Source organism: Balearica regulorum, chromosome 2, assembly GCF_011004875.1.
Source record: "Balearica regulorum gibbericeps isolate bBalReg1 chromosome 2, bBalReg1.pri, whole genome shotgun sequence".
NCBI lineage: Eukaryota > Metazoa > Chordata > Aves > Gruiformes > Gruidae > Balearica > Balearica regulorum.
The window spans coordinates 93,808,261-93,820,644 of record NC_046185.1 but is presented as its reverse complement, the minus strand read 5'-3'; the positions used below and the strand labels follow the sequence as shown (position 1 = coordinate 93,820,644).

General features: G+C 41.8%; 1 long non-coding RNA gene across 1 annotated transcript; it reads right to left on the bottom strand.

The window, feature by feature from the left end:
* Nucleotides 1-674: 674 nt before the first annotated feature.
* Nucleotides 675-5,722, bottom strand: LOC142600441 (uncharacterized). The gene is made up of 2 exons (XR_012833919.1): nt 5,560-5,722; nt 675-3,660 (listed from the first exon to the last, which is right to left on the bottom strand). It is a non-coding gene; the product is annotated as an uncharacterized LOC142600441 (long non-coding RNA).
* Between the last annotated feature and the right edge of the window lie 6,662 nt (nt 5,723-12,384).

Here is a 12,384-nt window from a genome sequence, read left to right as displayed (position 1 = left end):
GATTAAAATTTCAAGAAGGAAAGAAGCCATCGTGAGCTCTAGAGATCAGGCTGGATTTCCGCTATCATGTTATCCATGAAAATAAGGACATTTATGATGGGAAATACTGAAGATAACAAACATGAAGCCCCATAACTGGAAGCACTTTATAGAGTAGAACTGCCCTTGAGATGTTAAGTCTGGCTGAATTCATAAACAGAACAATACCTTTGGTGAGCTCAAGGAGCAGTGGGTACTGCTGTATACAAAAGATCCTTATTTTGAGTCAAAGTTGAAGAACAAAAGAACAGTTGTGCCCAATCAGACCAAATGTCCTTTTAGTCCTTTTCCAATGGCGGCTGACAGCAGATGCCTAGGAGGGAATTAAAAGGTCAGGTAAGGATATAATGAAACTTTTCTAGAATATTCTTCTGGCCTTCTGTAATGTGTAGCTGATGGACTTCCATTGCCAAAGGCTTTCCTATTCAGTGATCCTTTACAGGTTTTTCCAGTTGCTTACTGAGCCCATACAGCACCTTTGTACACACAGGCTTTTGCAGCAAGGATTTCCACAGTTTACCTCAACGTATAAAGGACCACTTCCTTTGTTCCAGCCTGCTCTGTGCAAGTTTTATCTGATGCCCCTTAGCTCTTGTACTGGAGAAGAGCCTAGGGATAGCCATTACCTATTCACCTTCCCTATGGCACCTACTATAATAGATGTCTAAACACATCCTTTGTCAGCCACCTCTTTTCCAGGATGGAGTCTTCTGAGTCTGTATCTTACACAGAAGCATGTTCCACACTCATGTAGGTAATATATGTACCTGTGAATATTCTCAAGCTCCAAAGCTTCCAGATGAACAGGTAGTTTGGAGGGAAGGCTTACTGACTTAAGATGTGTTTTCCCCATAAAATTTCAATTAATTTTAAATAATATATTATTTTCATGGAAAATTATTAATTTGGTGGTAAAAGCATTAAAGTTTTAACAATACTCATTCTCATCTCTCTTCATCCCATTTCTTCCCATAAGCTGGTTTAGATAGTAGATATTTTGGTTTTTTAAAGTCCAACTTTACTTCTATACTAGAAATCATTTCAGCCAGAAAAATTCGGCCACTCCTCTGGAAAAAATGTCCCAAATCAAACTCCTCTCCATGGTTGCTTCCATTTTCAGTGGCTGAAGCCCAGATTCCTGGAGGGCAGAAATGAAGGTAAAAGGCAGACTTTCATAAGAAGGGAAGCAAGCAGTCAGTTTTAACTAGTGTTTGACCCATTTACCCTTCATGTTTTATTCTTCTGCAGTTTGGTCTGTAGAGAATGAAAGCTAGTAAAGCTTGAAGCTGTGATTTGGGAGCAAGAAGGGGACTGGGAGGAATGGTGAGATGAGTGAGTGGCAAAGATTAAGGGGAAGGATAAAAGGGGAGTTGGATAAACATGTACTGCAGAAACAGGGTAATGTTCCTTCCACATACGCAGAAAACCTGTGTTTTGGCTATTGGATTAAGTAATGATTCATCACTACAACAGAATAAAGAAAAAAAATTATATTTTCTTCCTCATTCTGGCTTTGCCACATGGGCAGAGGAAAACAGCTTCTTGATTTTAAGATTTAGCATCAAAGTTTTCAGTAGAGAAACAAGTATGCGTTGAAGGTACCAGATTAATAGCACAGAGACCGAAATCATCTGTGTAACCACAGAAAGGCTCACAGAGGCAGCAGCAATGTAGAGTTCCCAAACATCAACATATAGCAATCTTATTCTGAGGGAATCACTCCTTCCTTCCTTCAATCCATCCATCCATGTGCAGTACTTGAAATGGTTGAGTGACCTCTTCTATGCCAGCAACTTGTCAGAAAACTTTCAGCCTTAGGGGCAAGGGATACAGCTCTGTTGATTTCAGTGAGTCCACTTGGTGGACTGGAGCTGGCTGACTGTCACCTTTTAGTTTCCAACAAGACATAAACTACGTTGGGAGTTTTTGAAGACACAGACATACAATAGTTTGATTTGACTCAGCAAAATCAACCCCTTTTACGAAAGCTCTATTTCAAATGTTTTTAGGGGCAGAGAGGCACTAAATGTGCAGCACGGACAGGGTGTCATAGCTCCTGTTCCTCAAGAGTCAGTACTTTGCCTTGTTCTGTTTCCTGATGAACTGCAGAAAACATTATTTCCTGTCACTTGTGTTCTAAAATAATCTCCGCTGTCAGAGTGAATAAACCAAAAGAAGTCTGTGTGTTTCAGACAGCATTCTGCTGCTACATAGATTGTTCACTAAAACATCAAATGGAAATACTTTTCTTCTGTGTGATCACTCCTATGGGTGTCAATTATGTATAAGTGGAGGAGGCTGCAGCACGGAGAGGACAGAAGAGCCAGTGGAACAGCTGTGATCTCTTTGTTTCCTGTATGAACTTTCTTCCCCTTGAGCTTCTTGGGATTGGTATTTCAACCGGCATAAGCTATTGCCACCTGGACTAGCACCAGCTCTGCTGCTCAGCTGTGAGTTGTAGCAACACACAGAGCAGAAATATGCCTTGGGAAAGTCACAGCAGCAACTACCCACCCCAGGGGACATGTATCCCAATACCTGCAACTTCCACTAGCCCTCCTCCTTCCTACATCATTCCTACTGAAGACTCTTCTTTCAGAAAAGACAATACACAAATGTTAATTTGCTCATCTCTTTATGTTGCTTCTCTGTTTCCTGTACCGAAGGAGCCAACATATTTGATTAATATAGATGTTAGCCTTTCGGAAATACATCTGTCATCCTGCTGACCCCAAGATGTGGAATGAAGGTGAATCTGGTGAAGGTGTTTATATTCATGCATTGGGTTCATGAAGTTCTTCAGGTCTAGCAAATCTGAAGTTGTTTTTTGGCTCTGGCTTTTCAGCCATGTTGTCGGGGCACTGAATCTCTGGAACCACCTCCAGGAAAAAGGATCTTGTGGTCCAGCTGCCCCAGCTCATTTTTGAAAGCAGTTTTGTTCTAGTAGCTTTTGTCTTTGTTATCTCTTTCCTACTGTGATATTTTATGTTCAGCCCTGCAGACAACCTGGTGCCATTAAGCCACAGCCATCCTATTGTTCTGTGGTGCTTCCAATTTGCATGGAAAATTATTCATGTTAATAACTCTCCATTGTTCATGTCTTATCTTCCTAAGTCATGTCAGAGAGCTACACAATACAAGCCCTGCTGTCAAAAGGCTTCTGTACACTTTAAGGCATGAAGTGATTTGTGTTCAGTGAATTCAAATGAATTCAAGGCTTTTAGAGACTCATGTAAAATCAGCCAGAATTCTTCAGATTTTCTTAATTTCCCCTTAGGTCATGTTGCCCACCTTTGCCTCTGATAGCAGTCTTTGACCCAAATATTTCTGCTACTGCTGAGCCTTGTGTTTCAGAGGGAGACTGCTTGTCATCCTGCATGGTGATGGAAGGAGTTCAGCTCGCAGTGCAAGGGAAGGGTACTTTCTCAGCTGGGTCGGGTTAAGATATCGAGTACAGATATCACCTGAATTCAGCAAACAATATTTGGCCTACCCTTGCATTCGCTGCAAAGGGGTTTGCCTGTTCCTACAAACTGACAGGATAATTACTGGCCATGTGAAGATACTGAGGCTTTTAGGTTCATTGCCATTTTTCCCCATTTGTATATATAAGATAATGCTCTGGAAAAAAAAATAATGGTTTTTAACAGTGAGGATCATGAACATGTTTTCCTAATCTTCAAAAACTGCTGACATGCTCATATTACAAGAAAAAAGGTAATGTTTGATAGGTATAATCCAAACTCCAGAAGTAACACTAATATAAGATGCAATGTTTTGTACATAACTGCAGAAAACTGTAATGTGTTTTTAGAGTATAAGGGAGTGCTTTAAAAAACATCAAAGCATCTTTTCAGTTGCTGTTTAAACCACTCTTGTTTCTCAGTTTTTAGGCACTATCACTCAGCACTGGTTTTGCTTCCTAATGTTGATTTGCTTTCAGATGAGCTTTTGTTTCACAAACTTTGTGAAACACACCTGCTTAAACACTTTGGCAATATGGAGCAAATCTGAAAATGGCTCAGTATCTATTATTTCATAACTGAAACCCAGTCAGGTTTCTTTTGTATTTTAGTATTATATTGTAAGCCACACAGGAAACCTACCTTCATTTCTATAGTGACTTATTCTAGAATATTTGGTCAGATATTATCAACTATATAATATATTAAAATTACTCAGTGTTGGCACCACTCCTAAATACAAGCCTGTCTACATGCATTATAGCTCTATTCGGATATTAAAAGAGTATAACATGAGTTTCATTTTCTGCCAGACGACAAATAAAGTAACCATCAAAGGAGGTGAAATAATAATCAAATGAAAAAAGACACTGTGAAATTTCCTGAAATGTCTTCTTTCTTTATTTACAAAAAGATTAGGTCAAGTGAATCTTTTATGACAAATGGTGTTCCTGTTCCTGCTGAAATCAATGACAAAGCTGAATTGGCTTCACTGGCAGCATAAGCTGTTCCTGTTAGGCAGTAAAAATACAAACCCTGACTCTGTCTTCGTTGACTTCGGTGTAAATCTGCATTAACCCTACTCAAGTCTAACTAGAGTTTGGCTACTGCATTCCCTCCAGGTGGGTTTGACTTTCTGAACAAAGTACAGTTGTTCACAATGCGGAGACCCAGTATTCTCGCGTACAGAACCAGGTTCAAAGACATGAGTTAACGAAACAAAACTTAGTAAGATAAGCAGAACAGTCAGCCTGTGTCATCAGCATTGCCAGATGGATTTCAGTGGAAATACACTGCTTTTTCACAAGTAGTGCTCTGGCAGACTACACAATTTTCTCAGGTTAAGGGGAAGCTCAGACATAAGGAAGACTAAAAACTTTCTGGTCTCAGAGACAAATACATCTCCCTGCTCCCCACCCTCCTCCCCATTCCAATTTCCCCCAGCATTTGTATAATGGTATTTTTCAGAGATCTTTTCACAGGATTCCCAAACCCCAAAAGGCTCATTAAAAAGCCTTAGTTTGAAGGACGGTCCTTTTGTGGGTTAGTAGCTGGTTAGAGGATGAAAAGCAAAGGTGGGAGCTACTGATCATTTTTCACAATTAAAGGAAGTTGCAAGAGGAAGGCAGTGGAAGGAGACCGTGCCAGGCCCTGCATTGTCCAACACATTCACAAATGGGCTGGAAGAGATGGTGGATAGCCAAGGTGGCTGATGATACACAGTTGTTTCCAACAGTCAAAACCAAAAGCTGCCTGAGAACGTAGTACAGGGATCTCATATTATCAACTGACTGGGTAGTAAAATGGCAGAGAAAATACAATGCTGATAAATACAAAACAGTGCATATGGGAAAAATACAGCCCTAATAAATGCAAACAGTTGTGAACGAGCAGTTGTCACTCAAGAAAGAGATCTTGGAGTCACTGTAATTGTTAACATAAAAACACCAGCTTAACATTCAGATCAGGGACTGGGTGTGCCCTTGGCTCAAAAAACTGACCCGCTGGTTGCCAGAAACTGGAAGATAAAAAAGGGGAAGGAACCCTCTGTACTCACCCTTTTTCTCATAGGTGTCCACTACTTGCCACCGTTGAGAGAAGATGTGGAGCTATATGGATCTTTGCTATGACCTGGAACAGCTGCTCTTATATCTTTATGTAAAATGAACTGTTCGAGAGAGTAGATCTAACCTGGAGTCACAAAGGAAAGTGAAACTACAGAGAAGTATACAACCTGAGAATCAATGTCTCAAGTTGTGCATGTAATCACGTCCCAGACAAAAGACAAAAGGATCAGAACAAACAAAACAGCCTCAGAAAAGACCACAAGGAGACCCTGAATTAACCCTCCACAGGTTAGAAGCTTGCTGGGTGTTGCTGTTGCTTTAGCACAGGGGATGACCGAGACTCCAAAATACCACAATAAAACATCACAGAAGCACTTGAAGAGCTGAGAAACAGATGCGAGCAATACACCCTGGAACTGCAAGGTGCAGAAAGAGACAGGCATCAGCCTGTACACTGAACAGAGTGTATACAGGGAAAACAGCATAAGCAGTTCCAGCAGTTCTTCCCTTCGAGAGAGATACTGGTTGGAAAGAAGATCAGTGAGCCATCAACCTGAAAGCAAAAGGGACCCATCCCAGACCAGCAGTTATCTTCTGTGACATAATTTTACTGATGACTGTGCCTGTTGTGCTGGACAAGGCATAGGGGATATTATAATGTCTGAAAATGTCTTTAGTTTAATGACCCTGAATTTACACCATGTGCAGTGGAGTACAGGTTTACATATCAACATCAATCTGTATTTAACTGGGCCATATCAGAGGAACGCAGTTTGTCAGCAGTCGATACTTTGCTCAGCAGACACCACAGTGCTCAGCAGGAGGTGATGTTAGAAGAACGTAGGATTTGCAAAAGTACAGGGAGACCGATATAGAGGCAGACCGATATAGAGGCAAATGATAGAATTTGAAGTCCTGGCATTGTTACTGCTTCCTGAGCTTGACATAATTCACATCCCCAAAGGTACTAAACAGTTGCTGAGAGTAATTGCAATCATATTGATCCAGAGTGTTAGCAAGTTGTGTCTCAGGTGGCTGTATACTTAGGGAGAAAACATTTTTTTAATAATTTGCTGAAGGTGGGCAGCCAAGGGGCACTGAGTCTGCTGCTTAACCTGAGAACATCTTTGTAGTTTACACTTACACACCCAGAGAGTTTCTTGGCTGTAAGCATGCTCTGTGCTCTACTTTCCACTCATCTCCTGTTCTCAGCTGCCCCACAGACCACTCACTGAGCAGCCAGTGAAGTGCTCTGGACACACAGAATCCCAGATGCACTGCAGACATACTGCCAGACTTTCTAGGTAACCAGGTAGCTTGGAGGCAGCTTTGGAGGGACTCTCTTGTCACAGTCAGATAGGTAACCACAGCAGGCCAAAATAAGCAAACCAAGGGACAACTCTGCATGGAAAATCAAATAACTAACTCTGGGTGATGACAGTATTGTATTAAGAGCAAGCCACCAATACAAGCAACAGTGCAAGGACCTCAAGAGTAACTGAATGTTCTTGGAAAATGTAGTGAATATATTGGAAATGTAAGTACTTGGATTTGTTTTTTTTTTTAAAAAGTGGTATTTAAGGGCTACTTAGATTTTGGCTGAGAAAACAAAATATGGACTAGAGAACTGTATCTTTCACTGGTTTCCATTTTTCAAACACAGGAAATCTTAAGACATATCCCATTAAGCAGAAGCTATTGGGAAAATGTCATCAAAATAAAGATCTCTGCCCAGTATTTTGGCGGGAGGCAGGCCGCAACTACTGAATACCACAGTCTACGCTGAGTATCATGTGATGGTGGAGGGATGGGGAACGACCTCCTGGCACTGACCTCAGCTGCTTCTGCGGCCGATTCAAACATTTCTGATGACTTTGGTGGGTCACACCCTAATGGCTCTCAACTGATGGCTGAATATCTCAGTGATGTTCACCGACTTTCAACGGGAACTTCAAAACTGACCTCTTTCTACTCTGAAGAGTTTTCATGGGCTCTATAAACAAGTCCAATGGATATTATGGCCTACTGGCTTCCTACAGAGAGGTGTTGTGAAGGCTGTGTTCTCCTAGGACCACATGCATACTAACTGCAAGCAGAGGTTAGGTTATTATAACATTATTTTGCCATTTGAGGACACTTTTTGACGTGTGCCTAGAGAAACAAATACATACCTATCTTATCAAGGGAACGCGTTTGGATATTTTCATTCACACTCAGCAATAGACTATTCTTAGTAACTAATAATATACATGTGCCTTGCAGTATGCTTTTTGATAGCTTTGTTTCTATTCTTTAGGGATCTAATATTTTACTATATTTCCAAAGAATCCTGGATTAAAAGAAAATATTTTACTCTTTTTATAACATGGCAGTTTCTCACAGTGAAAAATAAATAAAGCTGCTGCTAGGACTGATTTCTTTCTTATGTATGCATTGGAGGTAAAGGTTCAGATTGACCTGGTAAATATGTGCAAGTCAAAGCAGCATAAATTAAGGGTTAGAAGTGACTGCCATAAATGTTAAAGAAATTATGCGTTTTTAACCATTTAGTAAAACCAGATTTTTTAAGGCCTATTATTTTTTCTATCTCTATTATCTAAGTGTTTAAACCAAGTACTCCCCAGCAATTGCAGTATCTGCACTTCATTTGCAATCCGTCATGAGTTTGAAGGTGAATTCATTTTTGTTTAAAGCCTGGAGTACACACAAACAAAAGTATCGGCTGGCAGGTTTAGAGACATTGAAGTGTAGTAATTTGGTACATGGTTGCCATGGTAGCTAACCTACATCTAAATTATCCTGTATGCTTTTCTCAGCTATTCCCTAGCATTGTTCCTCCTGGCTGAATTGTCATTTCCTTTTTTTTTTTTTTTTTTGGGACCTGCTGTTTGCAAAGCCGTGCTTGTGCCACTTTGGCCTCATCTGCTGGCTCAGCCCATTCTTCCTGGCATACTCCATACTCCATTGATATTATCCGTTAATGGAAGGGGAAGCGAGAGGAGTACGAGGCAGAAGGAGACAGTCTTCCAGCTACTCTGCCGGTTGAGAGCAGCTTCTTGAAAGCTGATTTTTGCTGAAGTAAACCACAGTGGTAACTCCCTTCAGTTTCGGGACTTAAAGCTTGCTGTAACATCATCATTTTTGATGAAGTTACTGCAGATTCACAGTGACATAATAAAAGTCAAATTTGGCCTTAAGACAGTGACTTTATCAAATGACAAATGAATTCTGCTCTGTGGATACATGGCAGTAAATCAGGGTGATATCTCTTCTACCCAGAAAACAGGCTTTGAAATTCTTTAGAAATGTTTATTACCAAGTAGAAATATTAAAAGAAAAGGCAATGAGTCCTCCAAGCTCTTTCATTTCCATGGACCTCCCTCTCAGCACAGTTAGAAAACAAGCCCAGTGCTATTTATGAATTTTAAAGTTTCGTTATTTATTTCTAGTGAAGCAGTTCCTTTCTATCAAATTGCTCTATTTCAGAGGAAAACCATTCCACTGGCTACTTCTGACCAATCATCCTTTTTATCTCCCTTCTTGCCACCTCTGAGAACTAAGTTGTGACGCCGCTTCAAGGGAACCTAGCCCGGGTCTTATCAGTTCCTGACAGATCATGGATAGCCGACATGCTTTCTGCCTATGGCTGAATGTGAGCTCAGGGTTTACAGAAAGTGAGATCAGAAGATAAGAAGTAGAGAGTATTTACTTACTTATTTTTAACATGGTAAGCTTAACGTACTGTCAAAGCAGAAGTTTTGCCTAATTTTTTTAAGAAGGTTCAGTTTCGGTATCAGTTTGGTTGTTTGTTAGTTTTCAGGCAATTGCCTAGAAGACGATCGCTGCTGCTGAAGACTTGGCATTGCCAGATACATTTGCGTGCAACGTCAAGAAGCAAGGATTATTCAATTTATCATCCTCATATCACAAAGAAGTAGAAAAATCCCTGGATTTGTAGGATTACAGGCCATGCTAAAGCGGTATCTCTTTTCAGGGACACTGAAAGCTATGAGATTCAGCAAGAGTTTTTTGCTCTTATTTTCTGAGTTCATTTATTCAGTCCAGTCATCTCAGGATAGCTTGCTTTTTAAAAAGGACTTTCAAAATATATAAAACAGTGTGGATACCAAGCACAAGGAGCAAGATCCTGAGAGGTGACAATGAATAAACACTTTAGAGCAATTTAGGCTTGCTGAAGACCTGCCCCCCCCAATAAATGCATTATGTGGTAGTTTATTAAACAACAGCCGAAGAACTAAAATAATCAGGCTTTGGAATAACTGTCAAGAGAGACAGGTCTGGCAACAGTATCAGGATTCCCCTTCTAGACCTGTGGAGAAGAAAAGGAGATACTATACCTCATGGTAAATGTTTAAGAGAGAAATGGATTTCTTCCCACTGCTTTTTAATCTTGGCATTTTACAACCTCCCACTCTAATTTTTGCTCTTTCCCTGTAGAAAGCTGCATGCATGCAATAAAATTCTAATAAGGGAAAGCACTGCAGGCTGAAGTAGGCATCCTGAAGGGAGTCATGAAACTTGAAAATAAAACAGAGAATCACACTTCCCATTCAGAAAAATGGGAATGCGTGACACGTCCCATTCAGAAAAATGTCAGATACTAAGTTAGATATATTGTATTCCACCTGTATTGCCTAACAGAACAATTTCACATGAATTGTCCATGCACAGTACTTTTCAGGGCTCTTTGCAAAGGTCAGAAATATTGATATTTGCATTTTACAGATGGAGAAACTGAGTTCTGGGGAAGTGACTTTGAGCATATTGACCGCAAGGCCTTCCAGTTATCATGGACCTCTAGCACAACACAGATATTATTTATTGTTTATCCTTTTGTCTCACAAAAAGAAACTACTTGCCAGAGTTGCTGACAAGGAATTCTTTCATTTTGAGGGCACAATGTGTTTAGTAGTTATTATGGCAAGCTGTGATTCATACCATTTGGACCTCAGTTGTATTTTGCACGGCATGAGAATAAAGTAAATTACATTCTGGAGAGCTTTGCCAATGAAATATTAAAGCCAGTATCTGTGATAAAGCTCACTGCTATGCTTTTCAGCAGTATTGAGGGGGAAGGGAGAAGTGCAGTACATTGTCAGGTGGCTATCCTTTGTGGCCTCACAGAGAGACTGCTCTGATGCTTTTGAGGCCGATGATGACATGACACAGGCCCCAAACTCTGTGGAGCCTCAGGGAGGGAGATGATCAGGAAGGGTTCGAAAGCTGAATCAGTGTCTCCCTGGTGTTCCCCTGTTCTGCTGCGAGCTGAGGCAGGGCCAGGGCTGGGGCAGTCATGAGGTGAAGCCAAGGTCCTGATCCCAAGCAATCCAGGTTGAAGCATGCGTGGGTTCCTGCTGCCCTGCTGGCACGGTTCCACGAGGGAGACCCAGGGATGCAGAAAGCAGCGGGAGCTGGCTCACTCCAAGCCCCCCCTAACCTAGGTTGAGGTGTAGCTCGGCATGGCTCCCAGGGCCACCCAATTCAGAGCAGAAGTGGCCTAGCTTCAGCAGCCCCTGCTGCTTGCTTGCTTCTTACAACCCCAGAATAAGATTACGCAGCAAAGCTCTTGCTAGCATCCTGCCTCCTCACCAGTCACTCCATGCACCACTGTCATGGAAGTTGGTGCAACACTGCCCACCAGCTGCAGTCCCCTCCAGAGCCAGTCCTGCCTCAGCTGCCCTGGGCTGTGCTCCTCCAGCAGCGCTGCTCTGGGGCATGTTCCCTTCCCCTGAAATTTAAGCATCTGTGGTGACGATGTGGCTGTTTCAAGGCAAGTTTTCCAGCTTCTTAGGCAGTTAAACTGATGGCTTAAATTCTGTTGGCATTCAAGCGTGTCACTGGCTTCTGTGGGAGCAGCAGTAGTTTTTGAAGACACGGCAATCCAATGACAAGCCACTGCAGAGGCAGGTGGTCCTGCTCCCTGTCTCTGTGTGCGCTGGTCTGACCCCACAGGGAGCCGGCTGTCACCCCCCCAGCTTTTTTGTGGGGTTAGTTCTCTGAACGAGTCTGGTGTTGGGCCAGGCAAGTGTCAGGGTTGCTTAGGAAAGGGTCACAGCTGTACTGTTGAGCGTAGCGTGGAAGATGTGCAATTGCCTCTCTGGCAACAGCCGGCATTTGATTGCAACTGGAGGCTGTGAGATCATCCCTGTAGAGTATGCTCGTACTGGCAACCCAAAACTCATCTACCCATCATTTCAGAGTTCATCCATCAATTATTTGATTCCTGGCCTTGCTGCCTGTCAGCTTTACCCTGTTCTCCATCTTTCACCTTTCCACTGCCTACCTCAGGCTACAGATGCCCCCGGCCTGCTCAGTCCTACCGCAGTGTGCCCAACAGATGACACCTAGACATGACAGAGCTTTGAGTCACAGGTGACACATGAATACCCATGTAGTTATGTTTTGTTGATTTTTGTGGGTTTTTTTCAGTATAGTATTTGTTTACATAACAACAGTTGCTGAGAATAAAGATGCAATTCTCTACACTAGAGTATTTCAAGTATTTCAGTGTTTCACACTGACGCATGTATAAATGCATAGGGAACCTAAAGGTAGCTGCAGAGCAGCATCCGTCTTGCCTTTGCTTTGCGTTTGAGCCACTAAGGATTTCAGTTTTGGGGGTGTTATTGGGCTGGTTAATAGGAGAGATCTTAGATAGTAATGTCCTATCCCCATGTATTTAAACTGTGTGTATCCCTTAAGTCCTTGCCTGCACTCCCTATTATATTAACTCTTCAGAGTAAATTTCCGTCACTAATGACTAAATCCCCAATCACTACACTTCCCAAAACAAA